The sequence below is a fragment of the Pyrus communis genome, chromosome 1 (assembly GCF_041283825.1).
Source record: "Pyrus communis isolate YQ-2024b chromosome 1, ASM4128382v1, whole genome shotgun sequence".
Classification (NCBI taxonomy): domain Eukaryota; kingdom Viridiplantae; phylum Streptophyta; class Magnoliopsida; order Rosales; family Rosaceae; genus Pyrus; species Pyrus communis.
In genome coordinates, this window is record NC_142565.1 from 212,373 (window position 1) to 228,400 (window position 16,028).

Sequence of the window (16,028 nt, forward strand, 5' to 3'; positions counted from 1 at the left end):
GAAAATTTATAAGGCAGCTGGAAGCGGACTTAAGATTTTTTTAGCAACAAATGTATATTTAGTATACTATTTAAGTCGAAAGCCCAAAATATTGTTAAAATTGGGTTGCACCCTCAAGAATATAACGGAAAGTATTACTATAATTTTCAAACATCACGGTGAGGCGAAGTTGAAAAGAAATAGTTTTAACGACGATTTATGTACGAATTTGTAAAAACTGTGAGTGTTAACCCACGTTTTTTTGGTCAAAAATGAAAATTTTAATTTTTGTGAAATATTTTCCATGAGTTTTAAGCAAAACTATATAAGGTGTTTGGAAGTGGGTTTATGATTTATTGACCAACAAATGTATACTTAGTAGAATATTTAAGCCAAAAACTGAAAGAAGTAAGTGAAAAATACTGTAGTGAGGACCAAAACATTGTCAAATGGGGTTCCACCCTCATGAATCTCAATGGAAAGTCTCACCTTAATTTTCAAAACTTCACATTCAGGCGAAAGTGAAAATAAAATGATTGAATGGTGATTTATGTACGAATTTGCAAAACCGACTAAAAGTCGTGAGTGTTAACCCTCGTTTTTTTGGTCAAAAATGAAATTTTTTATTTTTGCAAAGTATTTTCCTCAAGCATTAAGGAAAACTTTATAAGGTGTTTGGAAGATATTTATGATTTATTGAGCAACAAATGTATGCTTAGTAGAATATTTAAGCCAAAAACTAAAAAAATAAGTGAAAAATAGAATTGTGAGGACCAAAACATTGTCAAACGGGGTTCCACCCTCAAGAATCTCAACGGAAAGTCTTACCTTAATTTTCAAAATTTCACGGTGAGGCGAAGGTGAACAAAAATACATTGAACGAATGATTTATGTACGAATTTGTAAAATTGACTAAAAATCGTGAGTGTTAACCCACGTTTTTTGGTCAAAAATGAAAATTTTTATTTTGCAAAATATTTTCCGCGAGCATTAAGGAAAACTTTATAAGGTGTTTGGAAGTAGTTGTATGATTTATTGAGCAACAAAAGTATACTTAGTAGAATATTTAAGTCGAAAACTGAAGAAAAAAAAATGTGAAAAATACAATAATGTGGACCAAAACATTTTCAAATGGGGTTCCACCCTCAAGAATCTAAATGGGAAGTCTCAACTTAATTATCAAAACTCCACATTGAGGTGAAGCTAAAAATAAATAGATCGAACGGTCTTTTATGTATGAATTTGCAAAACTGACTAAAAGCAGTAAGTGTTAACCCATGTTTTTTTCGTCAAAAATGAAAAGTTTTATTTTTGAAAAATATTTTCTGTGGGCGTTATGGAAAACTTTATAAGGTGTTTGGAAGTAGTTTCATGATTTATTGAGCAACAAATGTAAACTTAGTAGAATATTTAAGCCGAAAACTGAAAAAATAAGTGAAAAATACAATATTGAGGACCAAAACATTGTCAAATGGGGTTCTACCCTAAAGAATCTCGACGGAAAGTCTTACCTTAATTTTCAAAATTTCACGGTGAGGCAAATATGAAAACAAATAGATTGAACAATGATTTATATACGAATTTGTAAAACAACTAAAAATTGTGAGTGTTAACCCACATTTTTTTTGTCAAAAATGCAAATTTTTATTTTTGCGAAATATTTTCTGCGAGCATTAAGGAAAACTTTATAACTTGTTTGGAAGCGGTTTTATGATTTATTTTGCAACAAATGTATTCTTAGTAGAATATTTAAGCCCAAAACTGAAAAAATAAGTGAAACATACAATAGTGAAGACCAAAACATTGTCAAATGGGTTCCACCATCAAGAATGACACACCCCGTCCCGAAGGAGGGCATGCTGGCCGTCACGTGAGAGTGACGTAACCATTTACACAGTTCGGAAGCTTTAAAATATACAACTTCTAAGATGAACCACCCGAAGGTGAGTTCTCATTTGGTCCATTCTGTCAGAACACCGTTGAATTTCCTCGTAGTTACCACACCTTTGCAATTCTTGAACCTGGAGGGGCGCAAAACCAAAATTGAGTGGGTCAGTAAAACAATTCTTTTCCAAATCCAAACACTTCTCAAAACTTTGTAACCCCTCTCCGTAAAACCTGTATACTTTCTCAGAAAATAAACATATATACGTATGTATAGATATGCCAGTCATGCTCCAAAGTATGCCATTCATGCTTCAGAATATGCCACATCAGAATCTCATAATAAATGTAAATGCTCAAGCATAACTCATATCAATGTCATATAATCTAGCAGCCGGGAGTCACCTAACGTGACCTGTACGGCTGCATATAGAGCTTCAATCTCAACTCAATATCTGAATCTGCACACGAGTCGGAACCACCTAACGTGGTCTGTACGATAGGCTGGGTGTAATATATATATGTATGCTCTAGTGCTATGATCACGTGAAGTTGGGCGATAAATCGCGGGTCACCTACAAGTCGGAACCACCTAATGTGGTCTGTACGACAGGCTTGCACCTAACTTGGATCCAAGGCGAGCATGCGGTGCTGGTGAACATACACGTGAAGGCTGTGCCCTGGCCTCGGGTGGGAGCACTAACACCGGGGGTGCAGATTATGAGCTCTCTAAACATCTCAAGCTACTACTGAAATACAAACATGAATACCACTTACCTGTGCGTCCACAGCACCAATTACACATATATAATTTATGCCACTACTAATGCATGTGATGATAGTATTTCAATCGTATTCCAAACGTATTTCATACGTATATTAAATATATTTCAAATGTAGCTTACCTGGGCCTCCTCAGCACCATGCAACAGTATGCATAATTATGGTAATGCACATATTAAAATATGATGCATATATGACAGGATATTTAATTCGTATTTCTTTTAAAATACGTTTTCTGGGAAATACGTCAAGCATACGTATATATATATACTGAAAAGTAACTGCCCACTCACAGATCACATCGACGTCTCGTAGGTCCCTGAGCCTCCCCTAGATTGGTTACATTCTTCTTCTGTATAATTTTCACCTATACAAAAAGTAACCAAATTGACGTTATTTAACGCACATACACCAAACATTCGTCCATAACTTTCTCATACGTTACTCAATTTGGGTGTATGAATATACCACGGTGATCTACACGACGTCACGAACGCGTGACAATTTTCAGAACTCAATTTGGAGCTCTCACGCGCCCCCACGCGCCCTGTTCACGCGCTGCCCACGCGCGCGTCTTCTTCCTCGCGTCGCCGGACTGGTTTCGCTGGCGGTGGGTGTTTTGCCGGAATTTCTGGGTAAACTTCAAAGTGTCATAACTTCTTCATTTCTTAACCATTTTCGACGTACTATATATCAAAATGAAGGTATTGACGAGACGAACGCATCCATACCTTCCTCGACCCCTAACTCGCCGTGGATTCGCCGGAAAAACCCTCGAAAGCTCCGGCCAAACTTTGAACTTGTCGTTATCCGTGTTCCTACGTCCATTTTTCACATAATCTATACCAAAATGAAGCCCTAATCATAATCTACCACGTTGGACTAGTTTTAGGGCCTAAAAACAACGGAATCAAACTTTTCCAAAAATACGAAAATTCGGCCGGACTTACAGTTCATGATCCCGACGTCCAAATCCTTCAAACGAAGCACTCCGAGCTTCCTTAGGACCTCACAAAGCTTCCTACAAGCTTCAAAATCCCAAAAAACATCAATCTTTACGTGTGCATGAACAGTGCACACGCACAGTGAAATTGAAATCCATGTTTTCCGAAGTGAAACTCACCTGAAATTGGTACCATCGTGTTCGTGTGGTCTTCAGGAGTACGATGGTGGTCTTAGATCCTTCGTTGGTATAGTTTTGGGGTGGTTTGTGGGTGGTCCGTGTGAGTTCGAAGGAGAGAGGGAGAACTGACAGAGAATGAGAAATTTGTGAGGGAGGAGAGAGAGAAAGACAAGATGCAGAAATGGGGGAGAGATTTGAGGGATGTGGGGTTCCTACCCAATCCCCAAATCACCAAGTTACAACATATTTTACGCCCCTTAGTCCCGTTTAAGGGCATTTTCATAACTTCACGTCCTCGGAATTAAAATTCCGGGACGGGTTGTGACAAAGAATCTCAACGGAAAGTCTTACCTTAATTTTGAAAATTTCATGTTCAGGCAAAGGTGAAAACATATAGATTGAACGATGATTTATGTACGAATTTATAAAACCGACTAAAAATCGTGGGTGGTGGTTAACCCACGTTTTTTTGATCAAAAATGTAAATTTTTATTTTTGTGTAATATTTTTTGCAAGCACTAAGGAAATATTTGTAAGGTGTTTGAAAGCGGTTTGATGATTTATTGAGCAACAAATGTGTACTTAGTAGAATATTTAAGCCGAAAACTGAAAAAAAAATTTGTGAAAAATACAATAATATGGACCAAAACATTGTCAAATGGGGTTCCACCCTTAATAATCTTAATTGAAAGTCTCTCCTTAATTTTGAAAACTTCACATTGAGGTGAAGTTGAAAATAAATAGATTGAACGGTGATTTATATACGGATTTGCGAAACTGACTGAAAGCCGTGAGTAGGGCTGCATCGATATGGGATCCTATCCCAAAAATGGGATCCCGAAACCCAAACTGATCCTTTTTGGGATTAAAATCCGAATCTCGATCCCAAACCGAAATTTCGGTATTCCTGAATTTTGGGATTCCTGAAATATTTTCTGGATTTCGGTATGGTTTGGGTTTTCAATTCAATAAAAAATTGGCTTCTTGTTAATGGAAAAAGCTGATAATTTCAATTTAAACTTGAAGATTGAGCATGCAAAGCAGAAAAGAAATGGAACTTGCAAAGCAAAAATCGACCAAGGAAATCCAGAAATCCAAATCAACCAAATCCATATAAAATTAATCCAGAAATCCCCAGAAAATTAATGAAGAAATCCAAATCCAAATAATCAAAAGCTCTAAATTGTAAATCCCTAATTTATAAATCCTCATTCGAACCCTAATTCAAAAAAAGCTTCAAAGAGGATAGAGAAAGAGATAGGTCGAGCTTTGAAGATTTGTTAGAGCTTTCGATAGTAGCTCCTTCCTCTCTCTTCCTCTCTTGCTTCTCAACACGAAGAGCATTGTTCTCCGCCCCAAGAGTGCTGCTCTCTGCCTCAAGTGTTGCTCTCTGCGCCTTATGTTAGTGGTAGCCAAAAGGCTTCTGCTTTTGAGTTGGGAAGTGGGAATCGAAAGCCAAAGCCAATTTTGTGCCATTCCTTTTTTTTTTAAATATTATTTTTGTTCCTTTTGTTAGTGGTAGCCAAAAGGCTTCGCTTTTGAGTTGGGAAGGGGGAACTGAAAGCTAAAGAAACAAAACATTTAGGGATTTTGGGAATATTGAACAAATGGGATTTGGAAACCAATCCCAAACCGATTACTTTGGTATTTTTTGGGACGGGATTACCGAACTTTAGGATAGTTTTAGTTTGGGAATTTTCGGTTTGGTTTCAGGATTTTTATGAATTTTTTCCAGCCCTAGCCGTGAGTGTTAACCTAAATTTTTTTGGTCAAAAATGAAATTTTTTATTTTTCCGAAATATTTTCCATGGGTATTAAGGAAAACTTTATAAGGTGTTTAGAAGCGGTATTATGATTTATTGAGCAACAAATGTATACTTAGTGGAATATTTAAACCGAAAACTGAAAAAATAAGTGAAAAATACAATAGTGAGGACCAAAACATTGTCAAATGGGGTTCCACCCTTAGGAATCACAATGGAAAGTCTCACCTTCATTTTCAAAACTTCACATTGAGGCGAATGTGAAAATAAATAGCTTGAATGGTGATTTACGTACGAATTTGCAAAACCAACTAAAAACCGTGAGTGTTAACCTACGTTTTTTGGTCAAAAATGAAAATTTTTATTTTTACGAAATATTTTCCACGAGCATTAAGAAAAAATTTATAAGGTATTTGGAAGCAATTTTGTGATTTATTGAGCAACAAATGTATATTTAGTAGAATATTTAAGCAAATTACTGAAAAAAATAAGTGAAAAATACAGTAGTGAGGACCAAAACATTGTTAAATAGGGTTCCACCCTCAAGAATCTCAACGAAAAGTCTTATTTTAATTTTCAAAATTTCACGATGAGGCGAAGGTGCACACAAATAGTTTGAACGATGATTTATGTACGAATTTTTAAAACCGACTAAAAATTGTGAGTGTTAACCCACATTTTTTTGTTCAAAAATGAAAATTTTTATTTTTGTAAATATTTTCCACAAGCATTAAGGAAATTTTTTTAAGGTGTTTGGAAGTGGTTTTATGATTTATTGAGCAACAAATGTATTCTTAGTAGAATAGTTAAGCCAAAAACTGAAAAAATAAGTGAAATATTAAATAGTGAAGACCAAAACATTGTCAAGTAGGGTTCCACCCTCAAGAATCTCTATGGAAAGTCTCCCCTTAATTTTCAAAACTTCACATTGAGGCGAAGGTGGAAATAAATAGATTGAAAGGTGATTTATGTACGAATTTGCAAATCTGATGAAAAACCGTGAGTGTTAACCCATGTTTTTTGGTCAAATATGAAAATTTTTATTCTTGCAAAATATTTTCCATGAGCATTAAGGAAAACTTTATAAGGTATTTGGATGCGGTTTTATGATTTATTGAGCAACAAATTTATACTTAGTAGAATATTTAAGCTGAAAATTGAAAAAAATAAGTGAAAAATACAATAGTGAGGACCAAGACATTGTCAAATGGGGTTCCACCCTCAAGAATCTCAACAAAAAGTCTTATCTTAATTTTCAAAATTTCACAGTGTGGCGAAGGTGAAAACATATAGATTGAACAAAGATTTATGTACGAATTTGTAAAACGACTAAAAATTTTGAGTGTTAACCCATGTTTTTTTGGTAAAAAATGCAAATTTTTATTTTTGCAAAACATTTGCCGCGAGCATAAAAGGAAAACTTTGTAAGGTGTTTGGAATTGGTTTGATGATTTATTGAGCTACAAATGTATACTTAGTAGAATATTTAAACCAAAAATTGAAAAAAATTAGTGAAAAATACAATAGTGAGGACCAAAACATTGTCAAATAGGGTTCCACCCTCCAGAATCTCAATGGAAAGTCTCACCTTAATTTTCAAAACTTCACATTAAGGTGAAGTTGAAAATAAATAGATTGAACAGTGATTTATGTACAAATTTGCAAAACCGACTAAAGGCCATAAGTGTTAACCTACGTTTTTTCAGTCAAAAATGAAATTTTTTATTTTTGCGAAATATTTTCCGCAGGCATTAAGGAAAACTTTATAAGGTGTTTGGAAGCGGTTTTATGATTTATTGAGCAACACATGTATACTTAGTAGAATATTTAAGCCGAAAACCGAAAAAATAAGTGATAAATACAATAGTGAGGACCAAAACATTGTCAAATGGGGTTCAACCCTCAGGAATCTCAATGGAAAGTCTTGCCTTCATTTTCAAAACTTCACATTGAGGCGAAGATGAAAATAAATAGATTGAAAGGTGATTTATGTACGAATTTGCAAAACCGACTAAAAACCGTGAGTATTAACCCATTTGGTCAAAAATGAAATTTTTTATTTTTACGAAATATTTTCCACGAGCATTAAGCAAAACTTTATAAGGTATTTGGAAGCGGTTTTATGATTTTTTGAGTAACAAATGTATACTTAGTAGAATATTTAAGTCGAAAACTGAAAAAAAATTAAGTGAAAAATACAATAGTGAGGACCAAAACATTGTCAAATGGGGTTCCACCCTCAAGAATCAAAATGGAAAGTCTTACCTTAATTTTTCAAAATTTCACGATGAGGCGAAGGTGAGAACAAATAGTATGAATGATGATTTATGTACGAATTTATAAAACCGACCAGAAATCATGAGGCGCATGTTTTTTTGGTCAAATTGAAAATTTTATTTTTGTGAAATATTTTCCGTGAGCATTAATGAAAACTTTATAAGGTGTTTGGAAGCGGTTTTATGATTTATTGAGCAACAAATGTATACTTAGTAGAATATTTAAGCCGAAAACTGAAAAAATAAGTGAAAAATACAATAGCGAGGACCAAAACATTGTCAAATGGGGTTCCACCCTTAAGAATGTCAACGGAAAGTCTGAACTTAATTTTCAAAATTTCATGATTAGGCGAAGGTGAAAACAAATAGATTGAATGATGATTTATGTTGGAATTTGTAAAACTGACTAAAAATCATGAGTCTTAACCCACATTCTTTAGGTCAAAAATGCAAATTTATATTTTTGCGAAATATTTTCCGCGAGCGGTAAGGAAAACTTTATTAGGTGTTTGGGAGTGGTTTTAAGATTTATTGAGCAACAAATATATACTTATTAGAATATTTAAGACGAAAACTGAAAAAATAAGTGAAAAATACAGTAGTGAGGACCAAAACATTGTCAAAAGGGGTACCACCCTCAAGAATCTCAACGGAAAGACTTACCTTAATTTTCAAAATTTCACGATGACGTGAAGATGAAAACAAATAGTTTGAACGATGATTTATGTACGAATTTGTAAAACCAACTAAAAATTGTGAGTATTAACCCAAGTTATTTTGGTCAAAAATGAAATTTTTAATTTTGCGAAATATATTCCAGGAGCATTAATGAAAACTTTATAAGGTGTTTGGAAGCGGTTTTATGATTTATTGAGTAACAAATGTATACCTAGTAGAATATTTAAGCTGAAAACTTAAAAAATATGTGAAAAATACAATAGTGAGGACCAAAACATTGTCAAATGGGGTTCCACCCTCAAGAATCTCAATGGAAAGTCTCACCTTCATTTTCAAAACTTCACATTGAGGTGAAGGTGAAAATAAATAGATCGAACGATGATTTATGTACAAATTTGCAAAACCGACTCAAAGCCGTGACTGTTAACACCCACGTTTTTTTTGTCAAAAATGAAATTTTTTATTTTTGCGAAATATTTTCCGCAAGCATTAAGCAAAACTTTATAAGGTGTTTGGAAGTGGTTTTATGATATATTGAGCAACAAATGTATACTTATTGGAATATTTAAGCCAAAAACTGAAGAAAAAAATGAGTGAAAAATACAATAGTAAGGACCAAAACATTGTCAAATGGTTCCACCCTTAAGATCTCAATTGAAAGTCTCACCTTAATTTTCAAAACTTCACATTGACGTGAACGTGAAAATAAATAGATTGAACGGTGATTTATGTACGAATTTGCAAAACCAACTAAAAACCGTGAGTGTTAACACCCACGTTTTTTTGTCAAAAATGAAATTTTTTATTTTTGTGAAATATTTTCTGTGAGCATTAAGGTAAACTTTATACAATGTTTGGAAGCGATTTTATGATTTATTGAGTAACAAATGTATACTTATTGGAATATTTGAGCCAAAAACTGAAGAAAAAAATGAGTGAAAAATACAATAGTAAGGACCAAAACATTGTCAAATGGGGTTCCACCTTCAAGAATCTCAATCGAAAGTCTCACCTTAATTTTCAAAACTTCACATTGAGGCAAAGGTGAAAATAAATAGATAGACCGGTGATTTATATACGAATTTGCAAAATTGACTAAAACCCGTGAGTGTTAACCCATGTTCTTTTTGTCAAAAATGAAATTTTTTATTTTTGTGAAATATTTTCAGCGAGCATTAAGGAAAACTTTATAAGGTGTTTGGAAGCAGTTTTATGATTTATTGACCAACAAATGTATACTTAGTAGAATATTCAAGCCGAAAATTGAAAAAGTAAGTGAAAAATACAATAGTTAGGACCAAAGCATTGTCAAATGGGGTTCCACCCTTAAGAATCTCAATGGAAAGTCTCACCTTAATTTTCAAAACTTCACATGGAGGCGAAGGTGAGAATAAAAAGATTGAAGGGTGATTTATGTACGAATTTGCAAAACCGACTAAAACCAGTGAGTGTTAAACCCACGTTTTTTTTTTGTCAAAAATAAAATTTTTTATTTTTGCGAAATATTTTCCGCAAGCATTAAGCAAAACTTTATAAGGTGTTTGGAAGCGGTTTTATGATTTATTGAGCAACAAATGTATACTTAGTATAATATTTAAGCAGAGACTGAAAAAATAAGTGAAAAATACAATGGTGAGGTCTAAAACGTTGTCAAATGGGGTTCCCCCTGAAGAATCTCAACGGAAAGTCTTACCTTAATTTTCAAAGTTTCACGATGAGGCGAAGGTGAGAACAAATAGTTTGAACGATGATTTATGTACGAATTTATTAAACAGACTAAAAATCGTGAGTGAACCACCTGCATTTTTTTGGTAAAAAATGCAAATCTTTATTTTTGCATAATATTTTCTGCGAGCATTAAGGTAAACTTTATAAAGTGTTTGGAAGCGGTTTTATGATGTATTGACCAACAATTGTATACTTAGTGGATTATTTAAGCCAAAAAACTGAAGAAAAAAATGTGTGAAAAATACAATAGTGAGGACCAAAACATTCTCAAATGGGGTTCCACTCTCAAGAATCTCAATCGAAAGTGTCACCTTAATTTTCAAAACTTTACATTGAGGTGAAGGTGAAAATAAATTGGTTGACCGGTGATTTATGTACGAATTTGCAAAACCGACTCAAAGCCGTGAATGTTAACCCATGTTTTTTTGGTCAAAAATGAATTTTTTTATTTTTGCGATATATTTTCCGAGAGCATTAAGGAAAACTTTATAAGGGTGTTTGGAAGTGGTTTTATGATTTATTGACCAACAAATGGGGTTCCACCCTCAAGAATCTCAACGGAAAGTTTTACCTTAATTTTCAAAATTTCACGATGAGGCGAAGATGAGAACAAATAGTATGAATGATGATTTATGTACGAATTTGTAAAACCGACTACAAATCGTGAGACCCACATTTTTTTTGTCAAAATGCAAATTTTTATTTTTGCGAAATATTTTCCGTGAGCATTAAGGAAAACTTTATAAGGTGTTTGGAAGCAGTTTTATGATTTTTTGAGCAACAAATGTATACTTAATAGAATATTTAAGCCGAAAACTGAAAAAAAAGTGAAAAATACAATAGTGAGCAACAAAACATTGTCAAATGGGGTTCCACCCTTAAGAATCTCAACGGAAAGTTTGACCTTAATTTTCAAAATTTCACGATTAGGCGAAGGTGAAAACAAATAGATTGAACGATGATTTATGTACGAATTTGTAAAACAAAGTTAAAATCATGAGTGTTAACCCACGTTTTTTTGTCAAAAATGCAAATTTTTTATTTTTGTGAAATATTTTCCGTGAGCATTAATGAAAACTTTATAACACATTTTGAAGCGGTTTTTTTTTTTTTTTGAGCAATAAATGTCTATTTAGTAGAACACTTAACAACGAAAGCTAAAAAAATATGTGAAAAATGTAGTCATGAGGCCTAATGTAACAACCTGTCCATAATTTTACGATTTTATTAGTTTTAAATGTGTGATTTGACCAAAATGCCTTTAGAGAGGTGATTGTTGACTTTCGTTTACCATTATTTGATGATGTGTATGAGTTATTATTTTACGGTATTCCTATAGTACTCGACAGTACAAATGCATAGGCGCAAATAAAATCAAATTTGGAGCTACGATGTAAATTTTACGAAACTACAAAACAGAAGGGCATTTTAGTAAATTCATTATTCTAGATATTCCTCCTTATTATTTTATTAATTTCTTAAAGGACATATGTGTCTGTGGGACCCACCCACGTGGGTTTCCTCTCCTTCCCACTCTTCCTGACATCTCTCTCTCTTTTAAACTCTCAAACCCTTTCCTCTTCTATCTTTTTGAACACTATTTCTCTTTCACTTAAACTATATCTCTCTCCTCTTGGTAAAACTTCACTAAGCCACCACCACACCTTCGCCATTCCAGTGAATTTCAGACCACCAATTCATCTCTCTCTATCACTCGCCACTACCTTAATCATCTTTGTCACTCGTCCTGCACCTAGGTCCCTCAGTCCCTTTCATACTTTCATCTCGGCAAGCATAGTACGACCGTGAGGCAAAGATCACCACCATCAACGTCGCTATACTTGTTACCCTGATGAGATCTGCGAGTTTTTCAACCTAGAAACTATAACTTCCAACTATGAATATAACCCAGCCATTGAACCTACACTGTACAATGGTTGTATCACTATTCATTTCCTTCCCCAACTATGGTGAGCCTCAAGACCTTCACATCCTTCTTACTTCAAAGCCTTATATTGTTTTTAACCTTAAAATGAGATATGGGGGGGGGGGGGGTGATATAATGTAGAAAGCATCTCGGGGAGTTTTTCCCCTAGATCTTTCGGCGAATGATGCAGCCACTTTCAGGCCTTTTTTGGGCCAACGCCGGCCATGATTGGGCTTTCAATGGGTATAGTTTTGTTCCCTACATTCCTAGCTTTTATTTGGTTCTTAAATCATTGATTTTGGCTAAGAAATGAGCTCAAACGGAGCTTTGAAAGTTGGATTAAAACTTGCAAAATTGCAGGAACTTGCGAGGAAGGCCAGTAAAGTCGTACCCGCATGGGCGCTTGTGGACGCGTGTGGGTGGTCGGCTCGTGGAAAAACCCGAGGTCCCTCTTTAGGTTTCTCGATGTGCCGAATCCAAATCCGCCGTCTGTTTTTCGAAATTCGACCTTTTTAAAATAGTTTATTTATTAGCCGTACTTTGTACAAATATGCGAATTTACGTTATTACGTTATATATTTACGTAAATGGTTTCGTTTCTAGGTGAACCGCATCGAAATAATCTTCGTAGCCCGTGGGGTGGGTTCGACCCAACGACATGATTTGCAAGGGGAACTTTTCTTTTTAAATATTACATATTTATTTAGTTTCCATTTATATATTTGATAAAGAATTTTCCACATTACGCTTAGATTAAAATAACATTTAAAAGAATTAGTGTATTAACAAAATTTATGAAATTATGCTACGTTCTATGGGATGCACATGTATGCGTATTATTATTGATGCCTTAATTGAATTTACGGTCATGAATAGTATTGCATTGACTAGAATTATCAATTTACCATTATATGATTATAATTACGTTATCTGCTCATCGTGTGCTACACTAGTGTTTGTACTCGTCTAGGTTAGGGTCAGGCTTCACATGTATGTTCACATCGCATCGTACCCTCACTTTGGATCCATTGTAGGTGCCAGTCATGTCCTAGACTGCTATGGGCAATTAGGACTCGTATGTGACGCATATAGTGCCATTCTTCACATGATTGTAGTACTAAAGCGTAAATCATTATTACACCCAGTCCTATTCATGTCAGAATACATCTGTATGAACTCGTGTGTCAGCATATGTCGATGAGCACCCGATATTATATGTTTGTTCATTCAAGTTATGGTGATTACCGATGGTCATGCGTTTTATATGCTGAATATCGTGAATTGTTGCATTATGGTGATATTACTGTTTATGATAAACGTTTTCATAATATATGTAGTATATATATTTGGAAACTATACTTGTTTTACGACGAGGGATTATTACATTTTTGAAAAGGTTTTACAAACTTTATTTTTAGGCCCACTTATCCTTATTTTTCGCCCCTTCAGGTTTTAGTGGTTGAGCTTTCATGTCGATGAGGATTCTTGACAAATCTTGGTTAGGAGTTTACCTTCGATGGTAGAATTCTCGTTCTACTTAACTATACTTTACTTATGCTCTGACATCACATGTGAAATGGGTTCATTTCCGCTTACATGCGCACTCTTGCATTTAAGCACTTTTAGGTTTAAATCTATTTATATTTTCCACATCACAACACTATATGGCGTCATCACCTTTCTGGTTGTTGAATATTTCAAGAATATATATATATATATATATATATATATATATATATATATATATATATATATATATATATATATATATATTTATATATATGATTTGGTGCTGCATTGTGTAGCATGTGTGTGGTGCTGCAGTGAGCAACATGTGTACAGTCGGCAACCCTTTACCAAAGGTTGGGTTTCATTCAACCTTTGTATATTTTGTTGAATGGTTGCAACTTTTGATTAAAAGACATGATACTTACTCAAATTGTATGAGTAGAATTAAAAGATGTAATTAGTCAAATTTATTTTCTGAAAATTCTAAATAGAAGACATATCTTTTGGATCAACACTATTAAGAAGGGTTGTATATCTTCAACTAAAATGAAAGGACTCGATGAACGGGTGCTTTAATGCCTATAAATACCTATTGTGACATAATGTTTCACACACAATTGTAGAAATTTATTTCTACATTCCTTGCTCTCTACTCTCTCCATCACATTCCTATAGTTTCTTTCTAGTTATTTCTAAGCGAATATAATTCGGTTTTGTTAATCGAATATTCCATACTTTGTTGTATCCTGGAAGTGATTTACCAAAAACCCTTTAGCAAACTCATTTGAGTGGGTGCAAATAACACTTTAAGGAAACGATTCAAGTCGTACCTCAAAGTCATCATTCATATTATTCTCTAAATTTCTACATTTACTCTAACACTGGTATCGGCTAGCACAACTCAATTCAGAGTCCAGGTGGACATTCCGGGTTGGGGTGTGTCACCCAAAACATTGTTAAAATTGGGTTCCACCCTCAAGAATATCAATTAAATGTCTAACCTTAATTTTCAAAATTTCACGATGAAGCGAAGGTGAAAATGAATAGATTGGACAACGATTTATGTATGAATTTGCAAAACGGACTAAACACGTGAGTGTGAACCCACGTTTTATGTCAAAAATGCAAATTTTTTATTTTTGGAAAACATTTTCCATGAGCATAATGGAAAACTTTGTAAGGCATGTGGAAGTGGATTTACGATGTATTGAGCAACAAATGTATATCTAGTAGAATATTTAAGCTGAAAACTAAAAAAAGAAGTGAAAAATATAGTAGTGAGACCCAAAAATAGGGTTCTACCTTCAAGAATCTTAACGGAAATTCTTACCTTAATTTTCAAAACTTGACGGTGAGGCAAAGGTGAAAATAAATAGAGTGAACGATGATTTAAATACGATTGGGTGAGGATCGGTAACGTGGTACTGATCTTTCCCAATTCCATTTTATTTATTAATTTTATGCTTTGTTGTTTATTTCTTTGAGTTTTTTCTTCGTACATTGCTTTATCTGAGTAACCACTATTAAATTCAAATATCTTTAAAATCATTGATTACAAGTGTTTAAATATGTACGATAATAGATTTTCCATGAAAAAATATATTTTCAAGAATATGAGTTTGATAGTTTGTTGTTATGGTAAGAGAACTAAAACAAGGGTAATATGAGTTTGATAGTTTTAAAGATGTTGTAAGGAATTGAAATCGACCCCAAACCTGAGGGGGTAAAATGTAATTTACCCCTAAAACAAACATAAGCAAAAAATAAAAACTAAAAAAACTAAAAAGAAAAAAATTGAAAAGAGGGGTTTGGTATGAACCTAGCGATTCATCCCACGAAATGTTGCTACCAAGATAGCGACAGTTCCTGTGGACAATCGGTAGTGAAGTACTGATCGTATCCTTTTCTATTTCATTTATTTATTTGGAAGCAAGATTACGATTTATTGAGCAACAAATGTATATTTAGTAGACTATTTAAGTCAAAAACTAAAAAAATAAGTGAAAAATATTGTAGAGAGGCCCAAAACATTGTTAAAATGGCGTTCCACCCTCAAGAATATAACAAAAAGTATTACTATAATCTTCAAACTTCATGGTGAGGTGAAGGTGAAAAATTAACAACGATTTTTGTACGAAGTTGTAGAAAGTGAATTAAAACCCTTTTTTTGTCAAAATTGCAATATTTTTATTTTTGTCAAATATTTTCAATGACCATTGAGGAAAATTTTATAAGGCATTTGGAAGCGGATTTATGATTTATTGAGCAACAAATGTATATTTAGTAGAGTATTTAAGTCAAAAACTTAAAAAATAAGTGAAAAATATAGTTGTGAGGCCCAAAACATTGTTAAAATAAGGTTCCACCCTCAAAAATGT

At 33.7% G+C, this 16,028-nt stretch overlaps 1 long non-coding RNA gene across 1 annotated transcript; it reads right to left on the reverse strand.

The window, feature by feature from the left end:
• Positions 1-1,810: 1,810 nt before the first annotated feature.
• LOC137719588 (uncharacterized) lies at positions 1,811-3,363 on the reverse strand. The gene is made up of 3 exons (XR_011066417.2): positions 3,115-3,363; positions 2,940-3,013; positions 1,811-2,000 (listed from the first exon to the last, which is right to left on the reverse strand). It is a non-coding gene; the product is annotated as an uncharacterized LOC137719588 (long non-coding RNA).
• Positions 3,364-16,028: the final 12,665 nt, after the last annotated feature.